At 43.1% G+C, this 18,599-nt stretch overlaps 1 long non-coding RNA gene across 1 annotated transcript; it reads left to right on the plus strand.

Moving 5' to 3' along the window:
- The first annotated feature begins 17,495 nt into the window (after nucleotides 1–17,495).
- Nucleotides 17,496–18,008, plus strand: LOC311001695. Its single transcript, XR_014596195.1, has 3 exons — nucleotides 17,496–17,543; nucleotides 17,690–17,815; nucleotides 17,912–18,008. It is a non-coding gene; the product is annotated as an uncharacterized lncRNA (long non-coding RNA).
- Nucleotides 18,009–18,599: the final 591 nt, after the last annotated feature.

The raw sequence follows: 18,599 nt of genomic DNA on the forward strand, positions 1-18,599 counted from the left end.
TTTTGTTTATTTGTGAATATTTTATTCATTGTAAGGCTTATTTTATATGTTTTGTTAATTTGAGAATAATTTATTGAACTTATTAGGCAGCACTTTACAACAGTAGGCTATTATTTTATTTTTCATATTTTGTATAATGGTTTAGTAAGTTTATAAGTTAAGTTTAATAAGTTTATACGTTTATTTGTACCAGGGACAATGTACCTACAACATAACATTAGTAGGTGAATAAAATAATTACATTTGACTAAAACATGTAAATTTGGTTTAGAAAAATCCCTAATAAACAACAAGCAAATTTATGTTTTGCATTTGGTTCTCTTACTGTACCGAAAATGAACCGAACCGAGACCTCAAACTGAGGTATGTACCGAACCGTGACTTTTGTGTATCGTTACACCCCTAGTTATTAGGTTTAAAATTCTCGCCAATTAGGGCGCGGAAACGTTGAGTGACAGGTCCGGAGACCGCTGCTTCGAGGCCAGTGGGCGGGTCCTCGGCGGGCTAACGGCCGCACCTCTCCAAATATGGCAAGTAGAATCCAACACGGCGCAGTTCAAACCCCCGTAGTAGCGGCACAAAACGGACTCGCCCAAACCAATGGGTGACGTCACGGGTGCTACGTCCATTCTTTTTACAGTCTATGGTGGACAGTGTTTCCCCCAGAAAATGTGTTAGTTAAGGTGGTGTCTGTCCTGTTGGCGGGGGGGGGGGGGGGGGGGGGGGTGCGCGCGCGAGCGGATCGATTGATTGGCGAGGGGGGGGGTGTGCCGTATTAAGTTTCGCTTTCACCATGCACGCTGCTGTTATGCGCTTCTCTGTGGTGTGTAGAGCAGGGGTCTTCAACGTTTTCCAGGCCAAGGACCCCCAAACTGATGGAGAGATGGAGCGGGGACCCCCTACTTATATACAGTATATTGTATAAAATTGTGTTTTATATTTAACTGGTCCTGTAGTGCCATACAGGGCCGTTGTATAGGGGAGAAAGGTGATGATCATTATAGGGGCCCAGCGCCCAGTAGGGCCCACAAAAACCCCAGTAGTCTAATCTTTGTATGACTGAATTATTCTGCATAAGACCCTGACTGATACTCATAGTAATGCTGCATTAGCATCAAAACAAAGTAGGCTAAATAAGAAATGATAATAGATACGTAAAAGTGGAAAAGTCAGGGGGCAGGGGCCCACTTTAGTATACTTTCAGGGGGCCAAGGATTCCTAGCAACGGCCCTGGTGCCATATGCCAAAAGTACCATGTTATGAACGATAAATCACGCTTTTTTTAGGAGTTTGGCTGGTCTTGGGACTTTTCGAAGGGACTTACATAAAAAACATATGCCATGCCATCTATGATCACAACAGGTCACAACTACGCTCGTGGTAACTGAACGCTGCTACTACACCAATGAAAGAATTACTAAACCATAAAAAGACAGAGAAAACAAAGCAGTGTTTCCCCTACTTTGTTTTTTTCTCTGGCTTTTTATGCATTTATTTTGAAAGGGCAGCTGGAGAGAGACGGGGGCGCGGAGAGAAAGTGAGAGGGGGGATTGACACGCAGCGATGGGACTGTCGGAGGGTCGCTGCAGCGGCCGTGCTCTACCAAGACCATGACGCTCGCGACTCACCCCCAATCGTCAGCGCCGCGGTCACCGGGGCTGAGAACTTTTACACCGGGCGCGCCGTGTCATGTCTCGGTTCCACGGAGCGTTTCAGTGACGGCCTGACGCTGCTGCATTGTTGCTGCGCTATGAGCAGACGTGGCGGCGCGCGTTAATGTCACCGTTGTGTGTGTGTGCTGTGAATATCGCTACATTTTTATTTTTTTAAGACGTTAGTTTAGGCGGCAGCTCTTTGTTGTTAAGGCGGCCGCCTTAACAGGAAAGCGCTGCGGGAAACCCTGGTGGACACTAGTCTGAGCTGAAGGAATTTTGCTCCTGCTATGAGCCTCTGATTGGCCGGAAGTCTCGGAACTACTTTTTACTTTTACTTGAGTGGATTTTTACATTAGTACTTTTACTTTTACTCAAGTAAAATTTCATCAAGGTAACAGAACTTATACTTCTACTACCTCCTCATGGACAGAGTAATCACCACTGTGCTGATGTTTGTATAAAACAGGCTATAGACCGTTTCAACGGTTAAAACATCCGGTTACAGTGACAGCGCTAGTTAGCTAGCCCGTGGATGTACGATACGAAATGACTAGCCAGTACTTCTTGAGTCTGACAAATAATAACACGGTGACCAGATCTTCAGGTCTGTCAGGGATTGTCAAGTTAACACTATTGCTAGCTTGCACTAATTATTTTTGAACAGCTGGATTTTCAGTCCGGTTAGCTCATTTACTACCTCCGGGTATCTCATCATTAGCTAGCGCCAGTTAGCAACAGTGTTACAGTAACTTGTAAAAATGACAATCCTGGAAATATAAGAAGCCTGGTCACCGTTAATTAGATAATCGAGACAAAGCTTGTGTGCAATGCTCAGTAATAGCTGTCTTGTCAGTTAACTGTTGTTATGCTAACGTTAGTGCAGGCTAGCACAGTCTAAGCAGGCAGCTCGGCCCTGATGCGGCGCGTCATAAGTTATTACTGAATTATGCCGTTACATTATTAGCAGTGTTTTTTACTTTCTAGTAACGAAATGGATACTGCAGGCTCTATACAGTTTGCCGTCCGTGTCCAGTTTTCCCGTCAGAGTGCTGCAATCCAAGTGTTGCACTGGTTTGTTTCTTTAGGAAATCTGTATACTTTAATATCTGACAGTAAGTTTGTGCCTGGTCAGAGGGAACAGCCTACTACCGAGCAACAAGGTCCTAAAACTAATTTGGTATTATATGTAAAATGGCATTTATTTTAGTTAATATTTAGATTTGATTATTCTGAATCAAATTATTTGATTTCATTATGATTAGATTTCTGTTAGTATTCTGTTTATTTATTTTTTTTAATATAGGTGTTTTATTGTCAGGGGTGCAAACTCATCAGGGGAAAAAAAAAGGTGACCCCTAGGGGGGTCCGGGGGCATGCTCCCCCGGGAAATTAAAAAAAAACCAACAACTTTAAAGGTGAATTTACAGTCAATTTTAGCATGAGACTAGGGTCCAGATTTACTCAGGTTTGCACAGCTTTTGCTCCTGTTAAACCTGCACAATCTGTCTCTCTGTGTTTGGTTTTGAAACATGTGAAGAGGGTCTTCAAAGACAAACAGAGGGGCAGATTGCTCAGCCTATGCAGGTTTAGCATGAGCAAAAGCTGTGCAAACCTTAGTGAATCTGTCCCTAGATGTCCATCAGATGAACCTTGCAAACCTTGCCTTCAAACTAAATACAATTTAATACAGACTGATTGGTTCATTGTGAAACATTTATAAATGTGTTTTCTGTAGGTAGGCTATGCTCCAAGGCAGCGCTGCTCTTTCTGTCCAATAACACACATGAAGCTTGAAAATGCCATAGGCTACATAAAACATATAAAGCAGCAATATGTAGCCTATTTAAAAGATGTTCAAGCAAACGGTTCGGTTCACGGTTTTGTGGTCATGGTTTTCGGTTCGGTTTGGTTTACGTTGGGAAAATCAATCATGTCTTGTATATTCAGTAGCCTCGTAAACCCGCCTCTCCCGGAACTGCATTTCATTTCATTCTGAGGGAGAGTCTGGCCTCATCCCCGCTCTAAGCGTCTGGGGTGGGCGGGAGTAGTAGCGTTGACAGACAACCCCATTCAGCCAATCAGCAAGTTGGTGTAGTGACGGGGCTTTGCACCAGTCGGTCCCTGATTGGCCAACGTGCTGTGTCAATCACAGCGGCGACGCTGATTGGCTCGGCCTTCTGAGGGTTTCAGTCCAAACGCTTAGAATGGGGATGAGGCCGGACTCTCCCTCAGAATGAAATGAAATGCAGTTCCGGGAGAGGCTGGTTTACGAGGCTATATATTCAGGTTAAAACTGAAAGAATGAGGCAGTCTGATAATACATCATTGTGACAGTCTGAGGTTAAAAGTAGGTGAGATTCTGGCTGCAAGGGAGGAGACATCGATAGTTCCAACATGTTTTAATTTGGGCAAAGAAAGTTATCTAACAAATGCTAAGAACAATTAGATATTCACTGAAATATATAACCTATATTTATTAATTGTGGTTCACTTCTTACACAAATTACATCTTATAAAATATAAAAGCTAAAATGTCTCTTAAAGCTCTGCCCCTTTAATTAGTGCATACAAAATAATTTAACTTTAGCCTACTACTTTACTTTTACAACCACATTATTTACCAGCTATATAAAGTGAAACAGAGGCAGAGGTGTCCTGCCACAGTCAGTCAGCCTCCTCCTCCTACTCTTCCTGCTGCTGCTGCACAGGTCGCGCTGGAGCTAATAAATGCTAAACGCACTCATCACACACACGCAGTCCCATACAGCACCTATACAACGCTGCTGGCGCATCTTCTAGCTCCGACTCCTTCACTCGCCATGCTCACAAACATTTCCACAAGTGACCAGCTGATACAGTGCTCTGCTTCTTCTTCTTCTTGTTTTCCCATAGCAGCCATGCTACAGGGCAGATTATTTCTTAGCACAGGCTTGATGTAGCTGGGCTGTACAGCCCTGGGTACTAATGTTGGTCTCATTGATTAAATCTAACAACTGTGGCAGTCGCGTTAGTTAGTTTGTATGAAAAGTGAAGCTTCAGGTGTGTATTGCTGCAGCGCTGCCACCATTTGTTTTCATCCAGATAAGGTGCACGCGCCTTAAAGAGACAGGTGCATTGCCTTGCCTTGCCTCGCCGCGCCGTAACCCCCCCCTCCTCAAAATTGTTTTTATTGCGGATTTACACGAATCACACAAATGACCCATTTGGGATCCAAAACGGCGAATTTCGCCGAAAGGTGACAAGTTTGCACCCCTGTATTGTGTATTATTTGTGTTTTTGTTTCATTTTGGCATGTTAGGGGCACCAGGCTTACAGTAAGGGACCAGCATGCACTTGGGTGGGCAAATGGGTTTTTACCGGAGCGTGAGAGGCACAGAGGAATTTTCTTTATTCTTTATTCGCTCGCTTTTCTGGTCAAATAAACCACGTTTTTGTTGAAAATTAACATTTGTTTGGATATCATATTTTCCACGTACACCACAACCCATGGTGCAGCAGTGGCCCTTATGACTACTACAATATCATTGTTACTCTTTTGTAGAACTTGTCGTTAAGCCATACTACAGTTAACGTTAGTTAGCAGTGACTAAGTTTGTGGTAAAAGGCTTGCACCAATTTGACACAGATAGATAGGCTACCCCTGAATTTGTAGATGAATGTGTTCAAATGCCAAGTCAGAGAATGTCAAAGTTGCATGTTTTCCTCTAACCAGACGTTTCACTGAGTCATTCATTCCCATTATAGGCTACTATACTATACAGAGGCAGTTTAACAGGGAGAATTTGCAAAGACAATGATGAACTAACATATGAAGTAATTATCAGACGATTCGTCTGAGAAACAATCAGTGAAATAAAACTTGCACCTGATTAAACACGAGGAAAACGCTCAATTTTCGTAAATAACAAATATCAGCAAAATCACATAGGCTTTATGTATCTTTTAGGACCTTCACTTTGCTCAAGGACTGAGCCTACCGTATTTACTCTAGATCGGACGCAAACAGCGGCTCACGTTACCAAGATAAATGTAGTACCACGTGTCCTCTTTCTCCACAAACCACAACTTTGAGGTGAAATGATCTAAAACTGAATCACCAACCGGTTTTGTTGAGGACGACTCGAGGCTGCAGGAGAACATCCAGCAGGTTCCTCTGCCGCTCGATCTCCTGTCTGAAGCCCGAAGCCTCCGCCTCGTATCCGGCTACGACTCTGTCCACGGCCGCTAAGATTTCCTGGGAGGCGGCGGCGAGTCTCTCGGTAACAAATCCTCTCAGAAACTCCACCTCAGACATTTTACTCAAATTCTTGGTTGTTCCTGCCTAGGAGACCCAAACCGTTTCCCGCTGCTCGGCTCTCTTCCGGGTTGGGGACGTCACGTCGGCAACCGAAGGGACGCCCACAAAACCGTCACTTCCGGTCAGAGCTGTGTTTTAGAGGGAGTAAGATCAACTGTTCATCGAGGAGTGGCTTTTTTTTTTCTTCTTCTTTTTTTTTTTTTTTTTTTTTTACATCAAGTCAGATCAGTCGCTTTATTTTTGGCATCTTGACATTTTAAACAAGCAGGTTAGGCCACCTTTCATTCATAATTGATTTTCATTACTGTAAGTCACTCGCCCATCATTGTACTCTGTATACTAAAGTAGGCTGGCTGTCTTTGTCTGCACGTAGGCTTCTGCACTGGTACATCTTCATCTATAAAGCAATTATTGGACTACTTCCCTCATACCTCTGCACCTACCTCACTTTCACATCAAACTCATCATACAGACTGCGCTCTCTGGACTTTCTATCTGCCTCTGTCCCCAGAACTCGTACTGAGTTTGGGAAGAGGGCATTCATGTACTCTGCTCCCTCTGGCTGGAACAATCTCCAAAAAACACTAAAACTACAGGCATTCATCACCCTTTCCGATTTTAAAACCAGACTTAACTGTTTTTTAATTGCAAATCATGGAGTGTGTAAATGTTTTACTGTTTAGTATTTTAGCATCACTGGATTAGCGTTCTTTTAGTGTGTATTGTTGTGCATTGTTCTGTTCTGCCCTGGCTGATTTAACATAATCTCTCTTCCTTCAGGATCCCCTGGTACAGCCTCCCCTTGTACCACACAGCCCTCCCGTCCTCCTTCTCTTCCCCCCATATCCCTCCCGGACTGTAGAACTCTGGACGTCATTCATCTTTTCTCTCTCTCTCTCTCTTTTCTCTCTCTCTCATATTTGTCCTCACTTCTTTGTGTGTATATTATCTTGTTGCTGCTTTCTTGGCCAGGCCATGCTCGTAAAAGAGATTTTTTTTATCTCAAGCAATTTGCCTGGTAAAATAAAGGTTAAATAAAATAAATAAAATCATTACAACTATACACAACTCATTTTTTACTGCACTGTAACATTAACAAAGGAGATGGACTCACCATGCATAAATTGCGTCAGAGCCACTGCCACACACTGCTGTGTTTTGAATTTGACTGAAGCAAAACTCAAAATCTTTCCAAGAATATTTGTCTTATTTCTTGTCACAATGTCTCATTTCTAGTCTAAACTAATCTCTTTCCATTTAAATAAGACTCATCACCTAAAGATTAACTTGTTTTAAGATCATTTTTACTTGTTTCAAACAAATTTTCACTTGAAATCTGCAAAAATTATCTGCCAGTGAAAACAAGTTTTTTGTGCTTGTAATAAGAAAGAAAAACTTGCTCCACTATCAGATTTCTCTACATATTTCAAGTGAAAATATGCTTGAAAGAAGGAAAAAAGTATCTAAAAACAAGCTCCTTTTTAAGGATAATAAGGATAATTTACTTTTTTGGCTTCATTTGTTAATTATTGGATACTTGCTTCTTTCAGTTACTGAATTGAATTAAAGGGTAGGCATTTATAAGCTGGATGGCTTCAGCCTACACTTTTTCTATCTATTTTTGAACTAATCGAACTAAGGATTGTATTATACAAGGTTGAGTGATTGTGATTGATGCTCGACTGTAAACAATTTGTGCACAAGATCGAATAAACAAACTACTACTACTGGTACTACAGCTGGTTCTCAGGTGGAGCTACATAGAAACCACTGATATGTGGATTTATAATACAGTACAGAGAGGTGTTTCTGTTACTGAGCCTACTTCCACTGGGATACATGGAGTGGACAAAATAATAGAAACACCTGGAGCCACAGCTCAGATGTTTGAGGTGGTTTTTAGTCGCTCTCTTCACCAGAGACTGAAGAAGGGAGGACCCAGACCTCCCCTTCATTCTGACTCGTGTGTGTTGACTGACACAGAAGTTTCATTTACATCGACAGCAGGAGGTTGGTTTGACTTCTGCTCTGCCTGTCCCTTACTTTTTTTTTTTTTTTTAATAAAACCAATAAACAAAACCAGCAGCAAAAGCAGCAGCAATAAGACTTTCAATTCCTGGTCAGAGGGACGTCGAGGGACGACAAGCAGTAGGCCTAATCGAAGGAAAGAAAAGTATAGGAATTCACTACACTACTACTACACTATTCACTACTTCCATTAGTTGTGTGAATAACTGGCCAGAGGCATTTTGAGAGGGACCCCGTGTAACCTCTTGAAATGTCCGTGTTAGGATGTGCCCCGCTCCTGTACAAAATCTAACCATTTCACACTTAATAAATGATCAAGAACAACTTACCAGACAGTGAAGACACAGAACTGATCAGACTGAAGACCAACATGGAGCCGGTTAGAAGAAACATTCTCCACACAAACATAAATAACATTAATAACATTCATAGCATTAACGTTATTCTCTCAGTAATCAGACTCAGACTGAGCTCTGTTCACTTTACCTTTGGTAAAAAAGTTTCCATCGTAGGCAGGCGCTGCCACACTCAACCAAAAATGAAAGTTCTTAAAGGATAATTGCTGTTTTTTACAATCTGGACCTTATTTCTAGCATATAATACGAGCATATAACACCACCCCACCCCCTGAGGCTTTGTCGGTGACGGTCGGGAATCGGTCCGCGGCTCCAACGCTTCACTCAGACTGTATTTCTTTTTCTTTGCAGTACAGACTGCTGTGCTGAGAGAGAGAGAGAGCAGCATCAGAGACAGCTAGTGCGGCTAGCAGCTCTCCTACTCTGCTGCACGTAGCTTCACCTGAGCTCCGTCATTGGCTGGAGAGAAAACACAGACTCTCTCGCTCTCCACCCAGAAACGTCCACGTGCATAACAAAACAAAGCAAAAGACCAAAATACAGGCAGGGGGAGGGGGCGCTGCAGACACAGCCCCCACCACACAGGACTAGAAGCCCACAGGTGATGATGAAGACGAAGATTTAATTTGTTTAAGTCTAACGTTTATTTTTGGACACAAAACTCCAAACCCAACCATTAAGTATTGCTTTACAAACAAAAAACAAAAGATGTTTCCACCAAATACAACTATACCAGAAAGAGATTTTTTTTTTTTTTACAGAATTTGCTACACTTTGATAAAAAAAAACAATGAAAATTTGTGTTGTGTTGGAATGAGCTGTTACAGTTCAGCTCAACCAACACATCTGCAGACTCACTTACTGAAGTTATTTATTTGTAGCATTAATTTCATGAACAATCCATTTCTTACATACCAAAATCATAAACTTTAACAAAATATTTTACACATGAAATTAATTTTCACTGTGTTGTGATGAGCTGTTACAGTTCAATAACTGCAGCCTCACACACACTGCTGCTGCCTTCAGTAACAGTCCTGAGTTTACATACACTCATACGTCTCTTCTTGCCAGAAACATCAGAGAAATGACGGCCACAAAAACTTCAACTGTACGTTTACTCTCCTTCATGGATTCTTGTGAACACGTAAAGATCTTCCTGTTGACAAAATGTCTCATCACAAAACTGCAACTAAATGATTGAAGGTGTCTTAACACTACCTACTGCCTTACATGTACTCCACACACACTACAAGGTTTAACTTTTGTATGGACTTTCATGTGCTGCTCAAGACAACAACTGAAGTTTCCCTCCTTTATGGGATTTCATGTGTGTCGCCAAATTCTCCAGCTCCATAAATGTTTTCCCACAAACACTGCAACCAAATGGCTTCACTTTTGAATGGACTCTCGAACCAAAGGTTTTGTCTTCTGGGTAAATCCTTTCCCACAAATAGCTCAACTAAATGGTTTCTCTGGTGGTGCGGCTGCCTGTTACCACAGGGGTTGTGCAATGTTGTTGTTATTGTGTATTTTTGTGGATGATGTGTGTGTGTGTGTGTGTGTGTGTGTGTGTGTGTGTGTGTGTGTGTGTGGCCTTGTGTTGTCGTCTGCTGCTGGTAACATTGTCATTTCCTGCAAAGGATTAATAAAGTATCTTTAACTTAACTTCTCCTGTGTGTGGAGTCTCAAGTGCACCTTAAAAGTCCTTGAATGTCTAAAATGTTTCCCACACGTAGGACATTCAAATGGTTTCTCTCCTGTATGGATCCTCATGTGGAGATTAAGATTACTTATTTCACAAAATGCTTTACCACAGGTAGCACAATCAAATGGTTTCTCTCCTGTATGGATCCTCATGTGTCCTTTAAGATTACCTCTTTGACTAAATGTTTTACCACAGGTAGGACAATCAAATGGTTTCTCTCCTGTATGGATCCTCATGTGTCCTTTAAGATTACCTTTTCGACTAAATGTCTTACAACAGGTAGCACAGTCAAATGGTTTCTCTCCTGTATGGAGTCTCATATGTCTATGAAGAGAACCTCTTTCACTAAATTGTTTACCACAGGTAGCACAGTCAAATGGTTTCTCTCCTGTATGGAGTCTCATGTGGTCTTTAAGAGTACCTCTTTGATTAAATGTTTTACCACAGGTAGCACAGTCAAATGGTTTCTCTCCTGTATGGAGTCTCATATGTCTATGAAGATGACCTCTATGACTGAATTGTTTACCACAGGTAGGACATTCAAATGGTTTCTCTCTTGTATGGATCCTCATGTGGTCTTTAAGATTACCTCTTTGACTAAATGTTTTACCACAGGTAGCACAGTCAAATGGTTTCTTTCCTGTATGGATCCTCATGTGTCTCTTCAACATCGAGGGTGCATTAAAAGCTTTCCCACACTCTGAGCAGCGATGAGACTTCTTACAGTGAGACTTCTTACCAGTGTCACATTCTTCATCACTTACATGAACAGCTTCACTGTTCAAACCTGACTCAGGTTCTCTGGTTTCTCTCCAGTCATCACTGTCTTCAGTCTCATAGGACGACTCTGAGACCTCATCATCTGTATCTGGTTGAAGATCTTCAGGTTGATCTGAGTTCCTGGCTGGTTCAGATCCTCCACAGTCGTCACCATCGGCCTCTATCTGTTCAGCTGAGCTGCTGGATGGAGGCTCAGCCTCAGTTTGTCTTTGATCAGGTTGTAGGGACTGAGGTTTCTCCTCCTCATCCTCACTCTTCACATGAACAGAAGTGAGGGGAAACTCAAAAGTGGTCGATCGTTCCTCCTTTTCTTCTTTAAGATGTAGACTCTCTGGGTTCTCCTGATCCAGACTAGAGGTCAACTCAGGAGGATCCTCTGCTTCAATCTTCAACAGGTGCTGATCACCTGCAGAAACAATGAAACACATCATGAACAACAGTGTCTTCATACTGTCACTCATATAACTGGTGTCTCTATGAACCCCAATGATCTTCTCAGTGGACACCAAGGGGGCAGTTGTCGGTCTGAGAAGTGAATCTCACTTCCGCGTTCAACAGGGATGCAAACGGGTCAGGACCAAAAAAGAGAGGAATTGTCTGGCGGGGGGGGGGGGGGGGGGGGTTCAAAAGGCCAACATTTCTATATTAAAAATGCTTTTTAAAAAAAGATCCTTTGCAATATTTCAATTTTGGAGATACTGAATTTTAGGTCTTCACTGAATGTTAGTCATAATTATTACTATTAAAATAAACTGAATAAATAAAGACATGGGATGTTTCATTCAGTGTGTAATGGACATATAGGCCTCTATAATGTGTTAGTTTCACTTTAATTGAACACATTCTACATCGCGGAGGCGACGTCTTTCCACTCAGGGCTTCCTTCAGCTCTGAAACGGGGCAGAGCTCCGTGGAAACACCTGCCTGACACAGCAACGTAGGGAACCGTGCATGTCCGCGGTGCACAGCTCCACAGACGTGCACGGGGGGAAAAACGGCGTCGCCGTCGCACCGACTGCACGCGGATACGCGCCGCTTTAATGAGCGCGCATGTCGCGCGACTACATTGGAGGTCGGCTGTTATCAGTATAATCAGAGACAACATGAATGAGTTCGCCTCAGTTTCACGTGATTGTCACTGTCAGCCTGTTAGAAAAACATTTTACTGACCCCAGCTGAGATGCAAAGACGCTGAGCCCCCCCCCCCCCCAAAAAACAAAAACTCTTCGGATCTGAACGATTCACACAAGTCACCTAATTGGTCATGAAAAAAGCGAGTTTCGCTTTTCGGCGCGCTGTTTGCATCCCTGGTTCAAAAAACTGCAATCCCCTCGGCTTCCTCTCGGGGCTGGCTCTAGAAGGGAGCAACTCCAATTGAGCCCCATGTTAAAATCGCCGACTTTACAGCTTAAAAAACATATTTACAGCCTGGTACATTTTATTTTTTTGGTCTCAACCGATAGTTTCTACCCCCACACACACTCTGAGGGGGGTGAATTTCTTTAAACTCTACCGTTTTACTGTTATTAGGTTTAAAATTCTCGCCAATTAGGGCGCGGAAACGTTGAGTGACAGGTCCGGAGACCGCTGCTTCGAGGCCAGTGGGCGGGCCCTCGGCCGGCTAACCGCCGCACCTCTACAAATATGGCAAGTAGAATCCAACACAGCGCAGTTCAAACCCCCGTAGTAGCGGCACAAAACAGACGCCCCCAAACCAATGGGTGACGTCACGGGTGCTACGTCCATTCTTTTTACAGTCTATGGTGGACACTAGTGATGCGCGGGCTGACCCGTAGCCCGCGGGTCCTGCGGGTCAGCCCGCGGGGCGGGGCGGTGCGGGTCAAGAAATCTTTACTTTATTTGCGGTGCGGGTCGGGGCGGGTCATTAAAAAAAACTGACGATGAAGTCCAGAGTGTGTTATCAGGGCCGCGCTGATGTTGAGGGGAAAGCCGGCGGAGGTGTGAGGGAACCGGATGAGACGGCGGCTGGACGCATCAGCAGAGCGGGGTTGGTTTCACTGAGAGCAGGGACTGGGGAGAGAGAGAGGCGGCGGCCGCCGCGGCTGCTGCACGCTGCACTGTGACTCTCCCACTCCTCATGAGCTCCACACTGACAAGCTACCGGCAACACAGCACCTCTGTCTGCCCTTTCAAAGTAAAAAAGCCGCTGTCTGACGTTTAATAGCAGCGGGGCGGGTCGGGGCGGGTTGTGAAAATAGATGCGGTGGTGCGGGGCGGGCTGGGGCGGGTCAAAATACTTCATAGATGCGGGACCCGCGGGTTGGAAAAAAACCCGGCCCGCGCATCACTAGTGGACACTAGTCTGAGCTGAAGAAATTTTGCTCCTGCTATGAGCCTCTGATTGGCCGGAAGTCTCGGAACTACTTTTTACTTTTACTTGAGTGGATTTTTACATTAGTACTTTTACTTTTACTCAAGTAAAATTTCATCAAGGTAACAGAACTTATACTTCTACTACCTCCTCGTGGCCAGAATAATCACCACTGTGCTGATGTTTGTATAAAACAGGCTATAGACCGTTTCAACGGTTAAAACATCCGGTTACAGTGACAGCGCTAGTTAGCTAGCCCGTGGATGTACGATACGAAATGACTAGCCAGTACTTCTTGAGTCTGACAAATAATAACACGGTGACCAGATCTTCAGGTCTGTCAGGGATTGTCAAGTTAACACTATCGCTAGCTTGCACCAATTATTTTTGAACAGCTAGATTTTCAGTCCAGTTAGCTCATTTACTAACCCCGGGAATCTCATCATTAGCTAGCGCCAGTTAGCAACAGTGTTAACTTGTAAAAATGACAATCCTGGAAATACTAAGAAGCCTGGTCACCGTTAATTAGATAATAGAGGCAAAGCTTAGTGTGCAATGCTCAGTAATAGCTGTCTTGTCAGTTAACGGTTGTTATGCTAACGTTAGTGCAGGCTAGCACAGTCTAAGCAGGCAGCTCAGCCCTGATGCGGCGCGTCATAAGTTATTACTGAATTATGCCGTTACATTATTAGCAGTGTTTTTTACTTTCTGGTAACGAAATGGATGCTGCAGGCTCTATACAGTAGGCCTGGGACGATAATCAATAAATCAATTAATCGCACGATAAATGAAAATGAACTTGATAGTTTTTCCGGCCTCGATAAATCGCCATGTGCATGCGCACGTATTTGTTTTCCTGGTCTCTCCCTCCAACCAGGCTGGATGACAAGAGGCTTCACTCTGTGCATCGGTCTCAGCACCTGGGTCGTTTGTTTCATAGCAGAATGAAAGGAGTGAACCCTCTTCTCAGTCATCCAGGATCTTTGTTTCCCAGAATGCATTTGGCAGCAACCGGCAGCGCCAGAGCGATATCGCTCTGGGCAGCGCTAGCTGTAAAGCTAAGCAGCTAAAAGCTAAGCAGATAAAAGCTATTTTACCGTAATTATTGCTGCCGCACTGTTAACACGTCACTTTTTAAAGTTTTAATATTTTTTCATGCCAGAAAGTCACAGTTCAGACCCCCAGTCTGTGGTCAGTTTATCCACATATCGCCTGTTAGGAGATTTCCTCCGATGTTTTTGGAGCTAATGTGGTAGCAGCGAGCAGGAGGAGCGGGGCTTCCTACAGTCTGCAGCCGTCTGCAGCAGCTCACCCACGGGCCGGTCAACCTCCGTCATTGGGGGAGAAAACGACTAAGAAAACTTATCAGCAGGTTTTTAGAGGTTTACCGCCGGCTGGTTTAATACTTTTTAGGAGATAAATGCTAGTCTCATTGATGAAATCTTACATCTGTGGAAGTCACATTAGTTTGTTTGAATGAAAAGTGGAGCTTCAGGTGTGTAACGTTATTGGACAGAAGAGCTGCACTGCACTGTTTATTATTTTTTGTTTATTTTATTTATTTAGGATAGTAGCTATATAAGTTCTTGTCATTCCAATTACAATGGTTAAAAAAAATACTCATGAGAAATAAAAGTTTATCGCATTTAAAAGGGTCTACTTGCATTATTATGAACTATTATTATTATATTAGTGGTTAATTTGTTCTCAAAAAAATGTGTCAATAATATCGTTTATCGTCAATAATTTGTGGGACAATATATCGTCCAGCAAAATTTATTATCGTCCCAGGCCTACTATACAGTTTGCCGTCCGTGTCCAGTTTTCCCATCAGAGTGCTGCAATCCAAGCGTTGCACTGGTTTGTTTCTTTAGGAAATCTGTATACTTTAATATCTGACAGTAAGTTTGTGCCTGGTCAGAGGGAACAGCCTACTACTGACCAACAAGGTCCTAAAACTAATTTGGTATTATATATAAAACAATATTTATTTTAGTTAATATTTAGATTTGATTATTCTGAATCAAATTATTTGATTTCATTATGATTAGATTTCTGTTAGTATTCTGTTTATTATTATTTTTTAATATAGGTGTTTTATTGTGTATTATTTGTGTTTTTGTTTCATTTTGGCATGTTAGGGGCACCAGGCTTACAGTAAGGGACCAGGCAGCATGCACCTGGGTGGGCAAATGGGTTTTTACCGGAGCATGAGAGGCACAGAGGAATTTTCTTTATTCTTTATTCGCTCGCTTTTCTGGTCAAATAAACCAGGTTTTTGTTGAAAATTAACATTTGTTTGGATATCATATTTTCCGCGTACACCACAACCCATGGTGCAGCAGTGGCCCTTATGACTACTACAATATAATTGTTACTCTTTTGTAGAACTTGTCGTTAAGCCATACCGTTAGTTAGCAGTGACTAAGTTTGTGGTAAAAGGCTTGCACCAATTTGACACAGATAGATATCCCTGAATTTGTAAATGAATGTGTTCAAATGCCAAGTCAGAGAATGTCAAAGTTGCATGTTTTCCTCTAACCAGACGTTTCACTGAGTCATTCATTCCCATTATAGGCTACTATATTATACTATATAGCTACTATACAGAGGCAGTTTAACAGGGAGAATTTGCAAAGACAATGATGAACTAACATATGAAGTAATTATCAGACGATTCGTCTGAGAAACAATCAGTAAAATAAAACTTGCACCTGATTAAACACGAGGAAAACGCTCAATTTTCATAAATAACAAATATCAGCAAAATCACATAGGCTTTATGTATCTTTCAGGACCTTCACTTTGCTCAAGGACTGAGCCTACCGTTATTCAGTCCCTCCAGGATTTCGCGGGCTTTTTTTGTGATTGTTGCGGCCTAAAATGTATGATTTTGCGGCCACATTTTGAAAAAATTGCGGTGCATGTTGCGATGTTTTAAGCGCTTATGTTGCGATTAAATTGCGGGAGACAGCGAAAGTTGCAAAAAAGAAGTTGCAGTTTTGTTCTGATAATTAAAAATCAAAGGAAAATTGAAAATTTTGAAATGTCACAAAATAATATGAGGTCCTGTTATACCAGCAATTTTCCACTTGTTAAGAAAGGCACTGGAAAATTACATAGAGTTGAAAGTTGTTTTACTTTTAATTAAAATGTCTGTTTAAAAATCGTGGTAAAAGAACTGTTTTAAAATGCCATTAAAACAGTCCAGTCTTTGAATAAAAAGGGGTGGGTGGCTACTCAAGTCCAGGGCCAGGGCCTTAGGATGGGGGAAGGGGCACCTGGCCGCCGGCTGCTCCGCTCCGGCCCTGCAGTGGCGCACTCACTGGATTCCCCCTCGGCGAGTGCTGCGGGGTTGACACAGCCTCGGGTGGTCAACCAGGACAACTCACACACTCAACACGTTCAACTCAGCTTGTGTTCCTTTACTTATCACTTTGTGCACGTTGTATCAAGTTTCTTGCCGTCGGCCCAGCCACGCTGTTCCTCCGTGGACTCACTTTCAACCACCGCTCCGTCTAGACCATAGACTGTAAAAAGAATGGACGTAGCGTCCGTGACGTCACCCATTGGTTTGGAGGAGTCTGTTTTGTGCCGCTACTACGGGGGTTAGAACCGCGCCATGTTGGATTCTACTTGCCATATTTGGAGCGGTGCGGCCGTTGGCCGGCCGAGAGCCCGCCCACTGGCCTCGTAGCAGCGGTCGCCGGACCTGTCGCTCAACGGTTCTGCGCCCTGATTGGCCAGAACTTTAACCCTAATAATAGTAAAACGGTAGAGTTTAAAAAAAATTCACCCCCCTCAGAGTGTATGCGGGGGTAGAAACTATCGATTGAGACCAAAAAAATGAAATGTACCAGGCTGTAAATATGTTTTTTTAAGCTGTAAAATCGGCTATTTTAACATGGGGCTCAGTTGGAGTTGCTCCCTTCTGGAGCCAGCCCCCAGCGACAGCCGAGGGGATTGCAGCTTTTTGAATGCGGAAGTGAGCTTCACTTCACAGACCGACAACCAGAGCCGGCCCTCCCTATAAGCGAACTAAGCAGCTGCTTAGGGCCCCGCAGCCACTAGGGGGCCCCCAAACTTTGCTCAATCATTTGTCTAACCGTCTCTGACAAAGTGTAACCCTTGACCCAACTGGCAACAATGACCGTGACACGCATACGTAAACGTAACGCAGACTGTGGCCGTTGTCCGGTAACGAGCGTGCCACCACCCCTTCCCCTTCTCTCCCCCCTGGCCCCCTCCCTCCCTCACTCACTGAGATCGCGATTTGCGAGGAGGTGATTCGCTTTTGGACAGCGACAATGTCCAAAAGGATATATCCGTCAGGTGCGGAAAATAGGAAAAAGAAGAAGGTCGAGGATGAAAAAAAAACAAGGACAAGGTACGGCTAATTAATGTTATGTTTACCAGATGTAAGTTTAGCCGAAAAACATGTTGGTGCTTGTGTTAGCTCACTTAGCTGGCTAGCTGCTACATGTAGCCTGCTGCAGTTAACATGTCCTGGCTGATTTTAAGGTCTGTTTACAGTGAAAAGATAACAGCTGTTTTCCTGTGAGGGGATAAAGGATCAATCACCCATTTATTAATGGCTGATTGGATATGTCATGTTGCCACATCCTCATTCCCCTGTGGCTGGTTCCAGTCATACAGTTGGTAAGTTTCTTGTTTGTTGCCACAATATGTTTATCTCTGTTGGAAAATTAAATTGTGTGTAAAGTGGCAAAAAAATTCTACTAATCTTCTCCACAGCTCCAATGGTTACTGCTGATGATGCTGCTGACCAACCAACATCCTCTATCTTCTTCTCAACTGAAGTTTTGTTTTAAGGGTTCTAGAATTTAGCTGTACGGATAATTTAAAGAAAATAAATCTGTTCAAACTGTAATCTTTTGTAGAATCTTTTATCTTTCTTCTACATCAAAAGTAGTGATTTAATACTGCCGGTTTGGAGCCACCTATTGCCATTCACAATATTAACATTAACATTCAGACAAAAACAAAGTAGAAGAAAAAATGACAAGTGCAATTAGACAGCTTTAAGAGTTTAGACTCTAATTAGTAATGAAATATCTGCTCGCCATCATGTTGATAGAGGTACAATAAAATATGCAAGGGTTGCATATGGTAGCTGGTTTTATGAATATTTGATGGTACATATATACACTGTGAGGCAGGGCCCCCAATTTTATCCTGCTTAGGGCCCCCAGATGTACAGGGCCGGCCCTGCCGACAACTGCCCCCTTGGTCTAGACTCACACTCTCTGCTGTGTATCTCGCGGAAAGCACTGACAATTGGTCCAATTTGCGGAAAAGTTGCGGTGATTGTACAAAATTGCAAGATCGCAACATCGCGAATTCCTGGAGGGACTGTTTATTTCTAGATCGGGCGCAACAGAAATCAAACAGCGGCTCATTTTACCAAGATAAATGTAGTAGG

Source organism: Trachurus trachurus (genome assembly GCF_905171665.1).
Source record: "Trachurus trachurus genome assembly, chromosome: 18".
NCBI lineage: Eukaryota > Metazoa > Chordata > Actinopteri > Carangiformes > Carangidae > Trachurus > Trachurus trachurus.